The sequence below is a fragment of the Phasianus colchicus genome, chromosome 16 (assembly GCF_987193195.1).
Source record: "Phasianus colchicus chromosome 16, bPhaCol1.hap1.1, whole genome shotgun sequence".
In the NCBI taxonomy this organism is placed as follows: Eukaryota; Metazoa; Chordata; class Aves; order Galliformes; family Phasianidae; genus Phasianus; species Phasianus colchicus.
In genome coordinates this window covers 16,123,095-16,137,495 of record NC_143451.1, presented here as the reverse complement: position 1 = coordinate 16,137,495, position 14,401 = coordinate 16,123,095, and the positions used below count along the sequence as shown (strand labels likewise).

The 14,401-nt window shown below is 41.2% G+C and overlaps 2 protein-coding genes across 22 annotated transcripts in view; one reads left to right on the top strand and one right to left on the bottom strand.

The window, feature by feature from the left end:
• LOC116237657 (uncharacterized) overlaps positions 1–14,401 on the bottom strand; it is a 308,029-nt gene that overhangs the window by 8,231 nt on the left and 285,397 nt on the right. For 14 of the 20 annotated variants that reach the window (XR_016471550.1, XR_016471549.1, XR_016471551.1 and 11 more), the window contains one exon: positions 6,237–6,361. The gene's annotated coding sequence lies outside the window, so the exon portion shown is untranslated. The other 6 variants (XR_016471559.1, XR_016471561.1, XR_016471560.1 and 3 more) reach the window with 2 other exon arrangements.
• Positions 1–14,401, top strand: part of SHISA9 (shisa family member 9) — a 157,674-nt gene that overhangs the window by 52,418 nt on the left and 90,855 nt on the right. The gene's annotated exons all lie outside the window — the stretch shown is intronic.

Below are 14,401 nucleotides of genomic sequence, written 5' to 3'. Positions count from 1 at the left end.
TGGACACGGGAAGAGGCAATGGGCATGAAGTCAGAACCAAAGGGAAGAAAACTAATCTGAGATACAGATACTAGGAAGGGGAAAGACAGTTCGGGGAAAGAGGATGGAGCAAGGAATTATACTGACTGGTGAGGTCTGTGGAAAAGGGAATGATAGAACTGAAACACGTCTTGAAGACTGAACTGATAGAGACAGAATAGAATTGGATAAGGAAGCTGGAAGTGTTTCTTGTTGCCCTTCAGAACTGCGATCAGATTCAACTCTTGGTGGGCTTTGGCATTGCTAACCCCATCCTTGTAGGTTTGGACAGTACCTCTGTTTTCCTCCTGGGCCACTCATCTCTGCTTCCATGTCTTGCATGCATTTACTTTATGGCCAAGGTCAGTCAGGAGATCCTTCACCCATACAGGCCTCCCGCTGCTTTTCCATACTTTCCTGCTCATCAGGACGGACCACTCTCGAGCTTGGAGGAGGCAATCTCTGAAAATGACACAGAAGAGCTGCTGGAGAAGAAAACATCCTGAACATGAAATGCTGTCTCAGATTATAGTGTGCCATCACATTATAGCCTTGCATCTGTCAAATTTTTTTTGCTGTCCTCTCAGTAACTGAGGCAATTATAGACAGCATATTTTCACAACTATTCATTTCTTATTTTATGGATGTCTGTCCTGAACTTAGACTCTGATTGACAGAAATGCTGAGCACTATTTATTCCAACTGTGACAAATAACAATTTGTAATTTGAACATAAAAAGCTGTATTGTTCTAAACACCATGCTGAGAGCATCTCAGTACAGCACTTCCAAGTTTAGAGAAACTTCTGACCTTCATCTCTCTGTGCCTCAATTAAATACCATCCCTTATCTTGCAAGAGTTTGTGAAGTTAAATTAATTAGTCACTGTGAAGCCCTTAGAGACAGTTGTGAGTGATAAATGAGACAGAAAAGTCTGTGAGATAACTATTTCTCTTCTGAGATGCTTTGAACAGTGAGAAACAAATAAGATTAGTGCCACACACAGCATAAAAAGCATAACAGAAGGTGCTGGGCAGGTTTTTGTGAGACTGTTTACCCTTGGCACTGAAAGAGGCAAGTATCCTTCGTCAGACAATGAGAGACATCAATGCTGCAAGGAAAAATACATTTCATTAATATCATAGAACATATGTTCTATAGAATTACAGTACTGTAATCACTGCAGCTTTCCCAGGTATTTTGTTACATCCCTCTTCACAGAAACAGAGCTTGCTGTAAGTCTAAGTTAGCAGCTTAAGACATGAACACTCTCCCCTGGTATCTTTCATGGAAATCAGATTATTTAGTGCCAGATTTTCAAGTCTGCTCTTTCTAGAAGATGTGGTATACATTTATAATTCAACAACTGCCATTCATAAAGTATGAACTTTAAAACCAAGGATCTAATCCATGCAGTGAAAATTTTGCAGTGGTCAAACCCCAACTGTAACCATGGAGTTCCTGTGGCTTTACAGCACAGTGAAACTGAAGCAAATGGGATGAGTTGGTGAGCATAAAATTCTGGCACCTTTCAAACCCACCTAAACCTGTTTCTCTGACACTCTTCTGTGAGTTCTCTTCACAACTTGACTTCTCTTCAAGTTAGAAATCTGCTTCTGCTTTATCTGTGGCTGGTTTTTTGTGCTGTTTCTCTTTCCTCTGTGCTATTTATTTTGCAAATATGTTTTCCAAGAATAATCATATCTCCTCTCAGCTTTCTTTTGTTGAGCTAAATGAGATAAACTCTTAAAATGCCTCACATAAAATGGACTTCCTGTTCTCTTGGGAATATTCTTTCTGCATTTCCCGCACTTTGAACTCAGTGTTTCAATACAGCTGATCAGAACTGTAGTCTAGAGAATACAGTGACACTGGAATTTCCCAATGGCCATCTGGAAAACACTTTACTGGCACTTGAAACCCTGTACTACCTAGCAAAAGGCATCTGTGGCACACAAGGCTTTACAGATATCCTAAATTTAACATGCCCACATCTGGTATTCCAGCAGAGATGAGTTAGGCTGGGAGCAAAATTGATGGGAGCACAAACAATATGCACTGGAAGCTGGATCTAAAGTCTTCACTTCAGAGTCACAGCAATTCATTCTTTATTGCAAACAAACCAACAAACAAAAACAAACTAAAAACAACCCCAAAGCCAAAAAGAGTACAAAACCATATAATATAGAGGAATATTCTGTAATAAATAAATTCCTCTTAAATTATGATTACTGCCCTGTCAGACTATGAGCAAAATTGTAAAAATGAAATGAGCTTACAAGAAGCCAGTCCCATTTCCACCAAGTGCACCAGAGGGGTGAGGATGGGAGAAGTGGCCTTGCTGTGCCTGGGGCAGGAATGCTGCCGCCCAGCCATCCGCAGTGCCGGGGAAAACCGGGACGAGAAGCCGAGCGAGGCTCTGTGCTGAGGGCCGCAGGAGTAACTGCATCCTTCCTGTGCCACTCTGCAGTCGCCACCACAGGAAGTTTACACTTTTCCATGATGTCATTTACCCCACTGAAATCTGCTTCTCCAAACTGTGACGACTGCCCATTTTCACACAATTAAAGAAGGCCTTATCTAGCAGAAAAAAAGCAACATTTGCACTTGTGCTCACTCCCCTCTGCCTTCATCTGACAACTGGACCAAACACTTGGTGGTGGGACAAAGGGAATGAAAATGCAGTACTTGGAGGAGTCTGGAGCCTGTGCCTTCAAGTTTTAAATGTGACAGGATCAAAAATAATTTTTCATTTAATACAATAGGCATCTGGTTGACACGTTAGGTACTTTGCAGTCTGTAAGACATTGTTAAAAATGTAACCAGCCATGGAGGTTTCAGGAGGAATCAGTGTGTATGGCATGTTCCGGTGGATGACAGAAATAAATCCTTTACATACAATGTCAAAGGCAAAATTCTTCAGCCTACACAGTCACAATGAAAAGCAGGATGATCCTAGGTGAAAAGATATTTTTAAGTCTGTATTACTGTTAAGATTACACAATCACCCATTTGGCTTATGAAAACTGAAGGTACAGAGACGAGAAGACCAAGGAAAGGTCTTCACAGCTTCCCAGTTTATTACGGGCAGCAAAATGTTGTCTGAAAAGGCCATATGGGTAAGAGGACTAAAGAGCGGTGACGTTATCAGACCACGACGAGTATGGGGCATGAAATGCCCTGGATGTGTCTCTTAACAATTGCATGAAAAAAACACATCCTTTAACTCCTCTGTGGGGCTATTAAGAATTTTTATGAATATTTGCAGTGTTATTCCTGATAATCTGTTGTAGTTCTTCACAGCTACCTGAAGATCCCCCTTGTCGCTGCAGTTTTAACGTTGCCCTATTCTGAACAAAATCACACCAAAAAACACGCTAAAAGTAATGCTCTTCTCTCTTAAACGTGCTTGGAATTTCACTACCACGAACATTTTAGAAATTGCAATCTCTTATTACTATCTCTTATTTACACTGGGCTGAGGTACAGAAACGGAAATGAGAAAAGACAAAAATAAATGGCATCATCTTATCTTCAGAGCTGCCCCATGACTCTCCAACCCACACAGAAGACAGCTGGGAGAGCACAGCCAGCCCGAGCAGCTCCACAGCACAGCGCTCACAAACCTTCCATGGGGCAGCTGGGCTCTGAAAGAGAGAAGGCTGTGCTTTGCCTAAAGCAAGGCTGTTCCTTAAATGAAGTCAGCTTTAAGCTCGATCAGGAAACTCCAGCAAAACGGTTCGCTCGTAGGCGGGAAGACTGACGTTAGCACGGCGTTAGGGGCCACAGATGAAACAAACTGCCCCCAGAGGTTAGAAAGGCCTGGAAGCTTTGATGTAGCTGGAGCATGGCTCCTTTGTTTGTAAAAGGCTCCCCTGCGGAGTTTTTGTTTGGGTTGTTAAGATCTGTTTAACTCAAAGAGCTGACAATAAGCACTTGGGAGCAAAACCATCCCTTTGAAAGTCTTTGCTGCTCAACTGCACTGGCCAGCCCTGCCAATTTATAGCTTTGCTTGCTCTTACTGCTCCAAAGGCTGCTTAAGCAAACAATTAAGCTTTGCTGATCACTCAGGGCACCAGAGTGGCAAAATATGCACTTTTTGCATAGCCAAGAACATACTCAGAACAAAAAAGCTTTCTCTCCCCCTCTTTCTCGTGTCTTGTATTAGGCAGCTCAAGGTTTCAGGTTTTAGTAGTCAAGGGCAACCTACCCTCAGCAAGGACTGTACTTCTGGTGTGTGAGAACCCTGGACTGGGAAACATTAGTATTAAAGGAGGGTGTTGGTTTACGCGCAGTGTTCCTTCTGTAAGTCCATCCCTTCTGAATACCTGAGACAGTTCTGATTGCTGATCAAGGTTGCTGCACGCTCCCCCTGCACAGACAGATTTGTTAAGTGCTGCTCATTATTTCCAAAACAAACCAGTACAAACCTTGCCTCCTGCTCGCTGCATTGGCTGCCTGTCTCCTCCCATGACCTAAATGATGGGCACAACGACTTCCTCATCACCAGCTGCACTCTGTGCATTTAATTCTGAAGTAGCAGCAAAGTCTAAAGGCAGAGAATATTGATGTGCTGTTCCTACTTAACACAGCTTCGCAGTGTAAGACTTGGGTTGTACGTGCAAGCAGAAAACATTCTGCTCCAAGGTGTGTGCCGCAGTGCGATCATCAAAACTTATTAGATTGAGTGCACAGATCAGGAAGCTGTTGTGCTGGGTTTGGAGTAACAATATAGAATTAAGAGATGGTTCAGAAAGTTTAACATGTTGAAAAAAATGTTATTCCATTTTGGGGAATGATCGAAAAACCTGCTCTATCAGAGCACCTGATTTTATACGGAAAATATCTTTAAGAGAAAGAAAGGAAGCCAAACTTGAACAAGCTCATTGTCCACTTTTAAACTTAATATCTAGCAAATTCCATCTCTGACAGGTTTTAGACTTCTTTAGATGTCATCACTCCAGCCAGGTCTTACGGACTCACCTTCAAACTCTTCCCTGTTCCACTTGGCTCATGTTGCTGTGGGCAGAACACTGATGGACACAGCGTAGGGACGGAACATCTTGCTTTGGTACCAGTACCACATTTTTTTCTCTACAAACAGGATCACAAAGAAGTGATTGAGAATGATTCTCTAGTCCTTTGCATACATGCATCCAAGGGCCCTAAAATTTGTCCCACTGCTCAAGCTCCTGTACAGATTCCAGTTTACAGCATTTTTTTTTCTCTTGAGAGTTGAAGGATTTATTTCCACTGCAGAAGACAATGGGTAAAAAGTCACTATATAGTAGTTTTTTTTGTGAGAAAAAAAGGAGTTTTGCTTAATGCAATTATTTTATCCTGCCTTTATCTACCTAAAATGGCAGCACTTCATAGAACATTTGGAGAATGCAGGAGGTGTTTTGTGGGAAGTATTAATGAATAATTCACGAAGGATTAAAAATACTTTCTGGTTTTAATTCAGAATCTTTTTATTTTCCCTTGGTTTCCTTCCCTATTTATATTGACTATAAACAAGGAACTTGTTCTAAAATGGTTAGATGAATGGGGAATGAACTGCAGTGAAATAAGTTAAATAATTCCTAAAATAATTAGATAAATTCTAGACCCTGTATTCATACCTAAAAAAAAAAGATTGCTTAGATACTCAGATCATCCACACACTTTGCCACAGCTGCAAGGAATTTGTAGGTGGTGAATTATCTAAGAATCTGCCCATTTTTGGTGGCCTGAGACACTGTTGTTGCCTTGAGCTGTAGCTGAACCTTTCACTGAGATTGGAATCCTCTTTCAGCTTCAATCATCAAGTGTTCCTCTAAAACAGGGCTGTGGAGACTATAGGGAAATGGGTAGGGATGCAAGAACAGATATTACAGCTGGGATCAAATGTTGTTCTGAATCTTTATCAGGATTATCTTCAGCTGTAGTCCTGTAGACAAACTGAGAGGAGCACTTACAGTGCAGTTCTTCAGTGTGGATATCCTTACACACCCTTTTTACAATTATTTTTCCCAATTTACCTGAGCATTTTGAAGATTTCAAAAGACTTTACAGAAAGAAGGTAGCAAGAGAACAGGTAAAACACTGCAGCTCCATAAAGCCCCGACAAGGAGGATTCCAGTCCATTCTGAGTCACATTTACGTGGTACCAAAGTACAAGAAGGATGTTTGAGGGGATATTTCCAGAGGGGTTTCTCCTCTGGCTTTCTGGGGCTATACCTGTGTGTCTGACTCAGCATGGTCAGCTCTGCGATAAGCCAGCAAACACACCATCCTTTTTCTAACTTTCTTCTGTTAAAAACAAGTTGTAATTGGTCACAGCGTCTTGGTATTTTCATATAAAGCTGAAATCAAAAGAAACATTCTGCTTTTACTTCTAGTTCTTATTTCTCTGGTAACGTGATCTAAGGATCAGAACCTTGACTTCAGATACCTTTCAACCCCTAGATTTCAGAAAGGTTTCAGGGTTAGGATTATTTTTGCTTGTTTTCTTTTTCTCACTATAAATACGATGAGCAAAAGGATGTTGCCATGGAGACATTTCATAACGTAGTTAAAGGCACTTGTTACAGTTATGTGCCACAGAGTCATCCTCGTTTATGTCTGAATTATAAAGATGTGCAAATAATCACCACAAAAATATACACAGTCTATTACCTTTCTCAGATGTTTAAAATTCTCATTTAATTTTCAGATGAAACAAATTATTTGGCAGACACTGCATTATTTGAGACCTACACAGTTACAATGGAGGATAATAGCTTATTAAAACCAATACACTTTACACTTACATGAGGTGTCATCACGACCTGAAGTCCAGCTTTGCAGTATGCTGAACTAGAGACTACAAATGAAAATAACAGAGATCTTGTAATCCAATTTTTCCATGGCTACGCCATGTGCTTGTGGTGGACCTGCATAAAATTCAATGGATTTGCTTTGTGTGCTTTCTGCCTTCACAAAAGGCAGGGTTTTTCATGAACTACTGAAGTACAGGGCCACAAAGCCTTCTCTTAGGCAATCAGCAGCCTGGCATGTTAGCCAGGTCTGTGCTGCTTTGACAGCAGCCGAGGTGTTGCTGTCCTCCACCTGGCTTTCTCCCTGAGCACTGGAAGCTCACCTGCAGGCCATGTGCCCAGGCCCTGCTGGGGCTGCCCTGTCCCCTCAATGTGCTCAAGCAAACGAGTGCTTTTCAGCACTCGCTTTTCAGAACAGCAAGTTCTGCTTTTCCTTGAGTTGGAACTTGCAGGCTGTGTGCACTGCCTGCAAGGTTGAGAAATCCAGGGACTTATCTGGAACAGATAAGATGGGCCTGAGTGTGGAATATCTGCAAGAGCTCTTGAGCATGTAAGTCTCTGGCATACCTGCAGCACATCCATACTGCTGGTTTGTCAGGATGGAGCTAGAGGGCTTCCACCAGAGAGAATGAATTTTAGTCAATGTCTTTCTGAAACTAATGCTTTGAGTGGTCATAGTAAGGCTTTCTCACTGGCACCAGAAGGGAATATAATCAATCCTGAGCTTATCATTGCTAAAATAAAACTCTGTGCTGTTCTGAATCCAGTGGGGAAAGAGGAAGCCAAGGTCAAAATAGTACTTTTGGGCTGAATACAGTTGTAGTCTGAAGAGGGCTATGCAATTGCTTTCTTGCCAGCTGACTGGTAGTGTGCACCAACCAGAGTTACTGCAAATGATTAATTGCCTGAAATAAGTCCCCACTTTGAGGTAATGGATCCTATTATGTATCCACACCAGCTAGTGCAACAGCAGATGATGTCATTCCTTGCGTAGGCTCTTCCACCTTGAATAGTGTTTTATGTCAGATTGAGAGAGGGGTCACTGACAGCATTCCTTCAACCAGGACTAACTGCTGGCTCCACAGTTGCCTCAGAACACCAGAACACAGAGAAAGAAGCCCTGCAGTAGCCACAACCTTTTGTTGCCAGGCTCAGGGACTTCCCGAGCTCTAGGAGAACTGCGGTGATTTGATGTATGCTGACCCTCTGTATCAAACAAAAAAACAGGTGTGAGTGCACAAAAACACATCGTGTATTGTTGGCTACAGTTCATCTCTTATTACCAAATATTAAACGTATTGCAGACTGAGTATTTAGTAACAGTCTTCAACTAACATAGCTGAGAGCCAAATGTACAAAAAAATGACACACAAACCCTATTACTTTTCTGAATATACGAATATATCATTAAGAAATCTCAAATATATTTTGAAATATTGTCAGAACATCCACAGCTTCAGACATAACTTTTATCATGTCTTTTTAGTGACAACCGTGGAGTAGCAATCATTTTCACATAGCATAAAAAAGACAAATCCATAGCAGACGTGCATAATTGTTTGGTAAAAAAACTTGCACGTAATCCCAGTAAACTGTCTCGAACATTTGCTATCAAAATTTAGCACAGTGAACTCCGAGAAACAAAAGAGGTTCACATTAAATCTTGGCCAAGGTCAAGAGTACTATCTGATTACACACAGAGACCACAACAGAACAGCAACAGCCCTATAAAATTAAATAAAAAATGTAAGGAGTAAGGAAATATCATGATTTATAGCTGTGCATGGGATTTGTTGAGTGATATTTTCAGGTCCAAACACTTTTAGACCTTCCTGGTTATTTGCAGCCTAGGTTCGGTCTGAATACATTGAATTAGTTATACAGTGCTACAGCTAAAACACTAGCAGGCTGCACCACATTTTTTGAAAGTAACAGGAAAATATTTTAAAATGCCAACTGAATGCAGAGCTGCTGATTGAAAAGAAGAAGCAAATACAAATCAATACATAAATTTTAAAAAGGATGAAGTGACAACAGTGGCCACAAAGAAGAAAACTTAGTCAGCATGATAGAACTTTCCAAACATTCAGAACTTTGTATTTCATATGTAAGCCATACATATGTAAGCCATAACAGCTCACTCCTAGCTATGCTAAGCTATATTTGAAGTATTAAACCAAAGACACTTTGGAGTTAGAACAGAAATGATTAAAATGGATCTTCAAAGGTGCATTTGTGATATATTTTATCTAAGACGGTGAGTCTCAAGAAGGGTTGCTGTGATTTTTCTCAAAATTTTCCATGAGTACGTTTAGAAAGGGACTCTTCCATACAGCACAGAGCAGCAGTTCTGCAGTTTGAGGGTTGGTCGAGCCAGCCCTGGAGCCCACATGGCAGCAGGACACTGCTGGGCTGAGGCGATGCTGGGGCAGAGCACAGCTGGCCGTGCAGCTGGCCCAAAGGTCTGCTTGGTGTGCCAGTGACAACCTGCCTTTTACTCTCATTTACAAACTGCCTTCAAATTATGCCCTCTGAGTTCTGACTGTTGAAACCACTGAGGTATAGTCAAATTGAATTACAGGTTAGGATTTAAACAGGCTGTAATTTCAGTCTTCTATTTCCAACTTCCTACATAATCCTCTACATGTACTTGACAATGAGCCTTTGTCAAACTGACTGTGGCCCAGCTCCCCAGGAAGAGAAGGCAGGAGAAAACCCCTCAGCCTGCTGCACTGCTGGGCCCTGTGTTCCTCTCCTGCTCCCCTGGAGGACAGCGGTGTGAAACCCTGCCCACCTGCAACGGGTGCTCATGTCTCTTCTTCCTCTGCTGTGCAGGTACAGCAGATGTGTACAATGATGTGAAGACAAGAAATAGCCCAACAACAATTAGAAGAGCAAGAAGGAATATGTATTCTGCATTGCAAAATGTCAACCATATTTTAAGATTACTGTTTAAAAACTAATAACTTAAAAAATAGACAACTGAAATAAGCACATGGATGCATTCAAACACACACAGGAATAGACACAAAAGAGAAGCAGGTTACATATAAGGAATTAAGCCACTCCATCTCATGCAAACTTTTTTCAGTTGCACATTCTAAATTGAAAGCATGAGACACAGCGCGTTATGGCGGTACTTATGGGCACACTCACTATTCCCCCTGTGACATATCTGTGTTTTTGTACTCATAATTTCTACACACATGCACTACAGATGTGCCCTATGTTATTCCATTTTAGAAGTAAAGGAAAAGATCATCATGAAGGCATTTCCCTCTCAAATGCAACAGCAAAGACGAAAACACTACAATCTCAGCAGCCATCCATCTTGTGTGTTATTCAGCAGAAACGGCAATGCTTTTCAATGCTGCCTTTTCCTTCTCTTTTTTTACAATTTTTTTTTTCAATTTCCAAGTGCTTTAACAAGTGGGATTGCTGCACGGGTTTGGGCGCGGGCTCCATCCCGTGGTGCAGTGTGTTGCCATGGTGACGCCATGTGTGGTTGCCATGGGGACGGAGGCGGCTTGGCCCCGCTCTGGCTGACACCTGGGGCAGGGATGCGCATGCAGCGGGCACCCAACAGCAGATGGGCTTCTTCGTGGTGTGCCAGGAGTTCTGCTGAAAATTAAGTCGGTTCTTTGTCTGAAATGAGTTGTGTGCTAGTAGATTAATTCTGCAGAAGCAACAGAGCTCTGGTTGCAGGGAGACGGGAGGTGTAAGAGATCAACTGACTGGAAGTCATGTGAGGATTCAACACCAGTGCAGATTTCTGCACTGCAAGGCTTTCCCAATTCTAATGTGTTGACTGAAAGCAGGATTACAGTGGAAGGCTCCAAAAAGAACTGGGGCAGTGAGCAAAAAACATCTTGAAAAGCAGGTTGAAAGGCAACAGCACTAGCATGTAGACTGCACTGCAGCAAGACTTTGAAACAGAAAGGCTGTGGCACGTCGTCTGCCACTCCGCACGCAAGTACTAATCCGTGAGACAGCAATGCTCTCCCAGAGACTACCTCTCAAAGTATGCAATTTCGTTCAAAGCACCAAATATCTGAGAGCTTCAAGAAACCTCATCTCACCAGAACAGCTGCACAGAGAATCACACAATGCTTCCCTTGCCCTCAGGTTCCTCTTCTCCATGAGCAGCTCCATTTCTTCCGCTAACTTTTAGTGGATACTAAACTGTGGGCGGATGGTAAACTCTTGCAGAAGACATCACTAAACTAAATGCAATGAGCCTCTGAAATGGCTCAGGACTCGTAATTGCTCTGACAACACTTCTCCTGGTATTAGGATAAGTAATAACAACAGATTGAAAATGCTTTTGAGGAGAGAAAGGAAAAGAAATAACTGCTCCAAAAGACAGAAAATGAATGCTGCACTAACAGCCAGTGTTTTAGCTGTGAAAAACATTGTTATTACATAATTTTTCCTTCTTATCCAAACAGACTGTTTCAAACAAGAATCTGCATTGGCTGACAATCAATATTCACATCTCCAGCCTCGATTACAGGTGCTCCAAAGTACAGTGTTTAGATAACAATTCTTCCTAAGAGTTACAAAGAAATTCCACGGAACGATTGCAAGTCATTATCAACCCAGCATTTTGCTAGCCTTTCACAAACCCCACCAAAGCAAGCACTGGCACATCTGCACTCTGTTGGAGAAGCATTAGAGATTTTTTAATCCTTGCAAACACCTTCCCCAGTGGAATTTCTGGAACCTTCTTCATTGTATTTTTATCACCTTCACTTTGAATGCAAACTAGATGGTTTCCAAAGCACACAGAAAGGACTGTCCCTGTTTGAGACGCTTGTAACTGAAGGATCATTTCATCTGCTTTAGAGACACCAGCACTACAGAGTTTATAAACAACTTCTTTTTAATGTAATCCAATATAAATTAAGAGTCAAATTAATTTCCTGTGATTAGAAAGCACAGCACTACCACTGAATGTGTTTCTAAAGTTGGAACATTGTCCTTTTAGCATCCCTTATTTTGGCTTTGACAAGACAGCGCAGCTGATGTCCTTTGTGCAACATGACCCAGCCTCAAACTCTCGCACTGCCTTTAGCAATCAGCAGTGAAATAAATGTATACACATGACTCAGTATAACTGTGACTAGCATGCTAACCTCACTCATTCGTTCTGTCTATCGTAGTTATTTCTAGGGCACCACACTATCTGAATGCCAAAAATTGTCCTTGCCAGGAGCCGAACCCACACACGCTCGGTTTCTGAAGGAGTGCAATTTCTGGCACCAGAAAACCACTTCCGTTTAGGGAGCAGACAATTACTGTAAATGGAACAGTGACCTGCATGGTAGCTCCCAACCTGAAGTGGGCTCAACGCAAAATTCAGTAGCACTATTAAGGTTATTAGAGCTTATCCACATTTTTCAATTTTTTCTCCCACCCCCACAACTCATTTTTCCATTTTTGTATCAGAGATAAGAGCCAAAATAGCACGAAATACACTTTTCTTGTAGAACTAAAATCAATACAGGAAATCTGAGGAATAGTGGGCTCCAACTTTAAATCTTGCATTTAAATTGAGTCATTTTCTTGACATTTTTGAGATTCTCACCATAATTCTTCTTAGCAAATCTGAATTTTAAATTATACTCAGAATCCTAAGTTGTGTTACTTTGTGTATAGCAGACACAGGAAAACAAAAACCATGCTTAGCATTAAAAATAATTGGTACTTTATACAAATATTCCCCTAACTTCTGCTGTGTTCCTATTTTGAAGACAATGGAAGAGAGGGATGGAAAATGGGCATAGACTGTGCTCTTATAATTTAAGTATGTTCTAAAAAAAGCTATGTGTATGTCACTGCAGAGCAAGAGGACTTGGCTTCACAGACCTTGTCCACTCAAAGATGACTTTTTATTGCAGAGTTAATATAGTAAAGTCTTTATGCATTACAACATTACCGGAGAAAGGAAACTTGTAGCAGGGGAGCATCTATTTGTTTTCCAGCAGAAATAAAGCGTGCTTTGGGCATTTTTCCTGCTGGGCTCACTATTCAGTCAATCTGTAGCACATGCACACCTTTCCTAGCTTATGCAAAAGTAAGCGCTGTCCTAATTTTCACGTATAGCAATCATTAAGGAGGAAATCTTATGCAAATAAACTGGCATTTCATATATCCAATGTAGTAATGTCTCTGCTACACATATGGTATGACTATTTTAAAAATAAAAATATGCATTCTAAGATACAATGAAGAAAAGCTAGTAATTTTGTTCACAATTTAAAAACACTGAGCAACTCTGAATATCCATCTTGGCTGCAGGTTCTTTCTCTAGCCAGCAGAGTCCTTAAAGCCTTGATGTGGAACTGAAGGGTTTTCTGGGACAGTTATGTGAGAGTTCTAGAATGATGGCTTTGAAACCACCATAAATTTTGACCTGTGTTGCACGTGCATCTCGTTATTTTTTTAACCCTCCACATAAGTTCAGGTGGCACTGTTACAATCAAGTGGCAGCAACAGAAGGATTTATGAAATCACAGCTCTTATGTTTTGATAGAATTTTTGAGATTGATTATGGCAATTTTTACTTAATAATGCACAGAAGTAGTCTATGGAATCACAATCCAACTTGAGAGCTAATAATCAGTCACATGCGAACGTAAGAGGAAAAAAAGAGGTTTTTTGTATGCATTTTAATATACTGCCTGGTAACAATCTGCAGTTAACTTTCCTCAATAATGAGGAATGCCACACTGCTGTGTTGCCCGTGCACTGATACGGCACCTGTGTACAGCACTGTTTGCCCGCTGCACTGGGCTGCAGTAGGTCAGTGCCTGCACTGCGCAGCTCTGGGAAAGCTTACCCATAAATGCAGCTCACCAGGGCACAGGTTGTTCTTTATTAAAGTTGGCATGAGATCAAGTGCCAGGAAAACTGATGGGGTTACTTGTGCTGATTTCAGTGGGCTTTTCTGTAGGTCCCACAAGGAGAATCGGAATTGGCACAAATATAATTTACCTTCTTTTTTTACCATCATAATTTTTCTACCTTAAGTTGCCTTCTTTTTTAATGATATGCTATCAAAGCCTTAGAATTAAACATAATACTGTCCAATAACGAAAAAAAAAAAAACAAATTAGAAAGAGTAACTGAAGTTAAAAAGGGCAGTTGGAAGTTAATGTGTGAGCCTTCTTTGGTGGGGCACTGATGCCACGTGGGCCTGAGCTCGTTCCAGGGCCATCCCTGAGGTGTGACCCCAGCTGGCACAGCAGGGGAGACTGAAAGGGACAGCACTGGATGCCATCACTCTGCACTGACATTCAGGTTCATCATGTGTGCTTATAAAGGTCTGGATGCTGATCAAGAAAATATAATAAACAAACATCACTGTTATATCAAACACTGTATAAAGCAGCTCCAAACCCTACAAGAATGAGTGAAATTTCCTTGTATTCTTAAAGCAGTGTAAAATATTACATTGAATTTTACTTTGCTATGCTCAATAATGTAAAATATATGAATTTAAAAACTACGTGGTATTTTTCATATGTGCACACACCAGGATTACCTGGATACTCCAGGAGAGGCAGGTCAATGACATCAGACAAT